The following is a 4,430-nucleotide window of genomic DNA, read 5'->3' as shown; positions in this document are numbered from 1 at the left end:
TTCATTTTTCTATGTCTCAGTTTCCCATCTGTAAAATTGGGGTCCCACCATCCCCTCACATAATCAGTGAATTTAATGATTTCATTAAGCAGAGCTTTCAGAGCACTCAGATGCTCAGGACTGCTGTAAAAGCCCAAGAAGAAAGTCAGTCTTCAGGACATGATCATACACTCTGCAGGGAAAAAGGCAGAGGGCAAACAGGGAAAGCATCGGGCAAAACGCCGAGAAGCCGTTCATCACACAGGCAAAATCTATGCCTGAAAATCAACCCTCCTATGTAACGAAGAAGGTGGATGTATTATCAAAAATATAACATGGGGACATGTAATTTCCACAAAAATTAGAAGGAGAGGCGCTAAATTAAGATTACACAGACACCTCAGTGTCAGCATTTCCTCCTTTTTGAGTGCCTGAGTCTGCAATCCTTACATTTCTTTAACACAGTGTTCATATGCTTGTTTATAGACATACATCCAGCTCTGTTTCTCAGTAAGTATAAATGCTGAAAAGGAAATATTATTGCTTGGAAATCTTAATAGCAGCATAATACTTATACTCATTAAAGGCACCGGCAACCAGTATAGGCCAGTTCCTTAATGATGTCCTGTTAAATAAAAGAGATTTGTGAAATCTAATTCTGGCAGTAACAGGTCTTGATCTGTGACGCAGTGAAGCTTTGCTTGCACCTGCCCTTGAAAGCCAGGAGGTTTTGTATGGAGTAGCCTCCAGGGGCTGAAATTTAGTACAGTCCATGGAGACGGAAGGTCATCTAAAGTCACTGGGTCCCAAGACACTGGACTTCAATCTCAAAGAAAAAAAAAAAAACTCCACAAAACTTCAAAATATCCTCTATTCTTTTGTGTTTTCTTAGCTGCGAGCAGAGATCTGTGGACATTATGCAGTATATAAAGACCATACATCTACCAGGACTCAGTGTATGATGTTAATGTTCCTAATGGGCAATGAAAGCTGCAAAGTGCGTGAGGGTACAATTAGATTCATACATTAACATGAGTCAGAGAACAGTTTTTCCCCCGAGCAGTGATAGGTTCAGACATAGTTGAACAAATCTGCCGCCGGGACAGATGGAATGCCTACATTCAGAGGCTGCGGTACCAACCTGCACCCCCATTTACAACAACAGGGTTTGTATTTATTTTTATCAAAAGAACAGTTTGGTGAATTGACAGGGAGCTGGAACAGGCTACCCCGATTGCAAACAGGCGGCTTTTTTTAATTGCACTACAATCATCTCCTTGCGCTAGCACAGGGAAAAAAAATAGGTGAATTGGATGCTAGGACTGCTGAAATCGTTGGCAAATTCTTTGGAGATACCAGATAGTTATGGGGTAAAAAACTTCCATAAACAGACATCAATCTCAGTCCCACTGAAATCAGCGGCAAGACCCTTACTGACTTCAGAAATAACTGAAATAGCTTGAATTTGAATCTTGGCACCACATCACATATACGTATATATGCATATATGTATATGCATTTTTCTATATGTCTGCTGATAGGTGTTGGTAATCCTTTATTCTTGCTGGATCCAAACAACCACCTCCGGGACATGCAAGCATTAGGGACGCTCTGCCAGGAGGTTCTGCAAGTCCTTAGGTCTCTTAATTCCCCTTTTAGTTAGGAGAGAAAGTCTGAGATGGCCCCATAGATAGGGCATCCCTGCTAGCTGGGAAACGTGCTTCCAGCCCAGACTTTCTCAAAACACAACTGAGATTATCCCACTTTCGCTCTGCTGAGATTTACTGTGGGGGAACAGTCTGCTACTAACTACAAGATGCTCATCTGCTCTGGTGACAAGGCCCACAGCAGCCTCACAGCGCTGGAACTACTCTGTTCCAGCCTTTTCCAACTGATTTGAAGCTCTAGAGAGTCTCTGTCGATTACCTGGGCTCGAAAAATGAACAAATAGCTGCGAATCCAAAATTCTGGACGGGTTTTAGATAACAAGGATTTTCTGTGATTTCCATGCCATGTGGTGCCCTACTTAATGTCGTCCCTGCTGGAGCGAGGCACAAACAATGCTTGGGGTTTAGTTATTAACAAGAGCATCCTTGGAAGGATTTTCATTATTGGGTGTCAATCTGTTGTAGATTTTGATTTTACTCTGTACATGGTCTGTAAAATACAGTCTGCCCTACTACCTGTGAGCACATGAAACTTAATACTATAATTATAGATCTCTGGGGCTCAAATGCTCCATTAAGACTGATTTGTGTAGTAGGTAGAGATTATCAGAGCAGAAGCAGGTGAGAACTAATTTTCCGGAGCTCTTTTACTAGTGGCATATGCAATGAAAAGAAATCATCTGGAGGAGCAGAGCTGCTAAGGACCAAGGAGATTTACTGACTGTACTGTATGCGAGCACTGCAGAATGGAGATGCCAAAATACTGGATAAAATACTTGCAGCTGATACTTTGCTAAACTTTTACTTTTATAGTCTTCAAAGGACATTACTGAAGCATTTCTTAATCCAGATTAACAAATTAACTGACTTGTTAAAACCAGCTTTATGCCCAGTAGCCCAGTGATAGCGCTGATGATCAATTAATGCCTTTTCTCTCTTCCTCCTCAACCAAAAGGCATAATGATCAATATGAAAAAATACTAAAGAAATCACAGATGTCATAGAGCCATGGCAAAGTAACAGATCCTTTTAAAAGGCCTGTGGGACCCAGGGCCATTATTAATCACCAGGGCAATGAGGAGTGTAAGGCTGAGCTGAAGGGGTGAGCTAGCTGTACCCCCTGGAAATAGGGTTTTCCACCCCACCGCCTCTCTGCTGGGGTTACTGTCCTCTCGGGAGAGATGGCAAACGGTTCACACAAAGCATTGTTGGTGCCAGGTCAAGGCACTGAGCAATGCTCCTCTATTACTATGATTATTAATAATAATAATAATATTACTGTTAATATTAATATTATTCAGTTGTCAATCTTCCAGTTTAAGATCCACTAGACAAGAGTGAATAGACTCTTCCCAATGGATAATGCGCTTCTCTGTCAGCGTGGAAATGCTGATGGCACAGCACTCGTTGTTATTCAGGTCTCCCACTTTTGCCTCTATTTGACTGTCTCTGCAGCAGCATCTGTTAGTATTTCCCATCTCGCTGTTTGAAAATCTTATGAAACTCTGACGGTTCGAAAAGGAAAAAGAATATCACATTAGAGAGGCTGGGACAGAGGTGCCACCCTTCTCTCTGCCACGTGCATGACGCCGTAGGTACAAGAAATCGTGCTCATTCAGCTCCTGCCCCATTTGACTCGTGGACTGTCAATAGGACTTTGGCAAGGGTCAGTAGGACGGAGTGCGCAGCATACTTCTGCATAGAGTAAAAACCTGCTGAAGCAAGACTTTTAGAAAAGAGATTAGCTTTATTCTTTGAGTAATAGTGAGTAAGGGTTCACGGACACGGCCTTGCATGCACTGTGCCAACGGAAGCGTCGACATCGAGTTCAGAAAGTGGCGTTTCTAACGCTGTAACTGGAAAGAAAATGCTTAGAGTGTCTCACTAACATCCCTGCTCTGAGCTCGTTCATTTAGTTGCACTATTCAGCCCCTTGCTCCCTTGGTTTCCACCCAGGAGATTCGTTGTGCTTCAGGGAAAGACCAGCCTGTGTCAGCACACGGCCTCCTTTCCACTCTTGCTTCATGCCCGTGAGATGTGCTTAATTACGAACTGAAGCATGTGAGGGGACTGATGCCTCTATTTCCCAAACAGGGATTTGGCAGAGTCCTCAGGACTTCACTGTCTCTTTCTTGGATTATTACATTCTGCACATTCCAGGATAATCTTTTTTTTAACCTGAAGATTTCACAAAATTGCCTTCTAGGAAAGCATTTAAAGCTGTCTAATGGCAGTCCAAAGTGATTACGCACCATAATGGTTTGTTGCACAAATAACGGATTAAGTTCCATCTGTAGGAGTTAATTGGACTTATTTCTACAAACAAACAACTTGTTCTGCTCCTCTCTGTATGGCAGATGTCAGCAGTCTTTATAAAATCATACCCGGGAGTATCTCCAGCAGGACCGTCTACAGCAGCATTTGGCACCTGTAGCCCAGCGCAAACCTGGCAGATCATCGTGCTTCTCCAACTTGCAGGTTTCCGTTGAGAAGCCTGAAGAAACACAACATTTGCAAATACAAAAGATGCAAATACAAAATCCCATACCTAAGATGGTGTTAGTCCACTTTTGAAGGTGGCAGCAGAGGGGACATATAGCCCAAGGGACACTGTCGACTCAGTAGTTTGTCCCTGTCCCTACCATGGGGACGAAGAGATTAAGGGGTCCTTGATGAACCCTTCAGTTTACATAAATGAGGCCAAACAGAGAAGGCAAATGTTAGAAAGAAAAGGGAGGAAGATGAAATTCCCAGCATGGTCGTATTCACGTTGGATTCCCCATG

Source organism: Buteo buteo, chromosome 24, assembly GCF_964188355.1.
Source record: "Buteo buteo chromosome 24, bButBut1.hap1.1, whole genome shotgun sequence".
NCBI classification, from domain to species: Eukaryota; Metazoa; Chordata; class Aves; order Accipitriformes; family Accipitridae; genus Buteo; species Buteo buteo.
The sequence above is the reverse complement of the archived record's forward strand: the minus strand, read 5'-3'. Positions refer to the sequence as shown.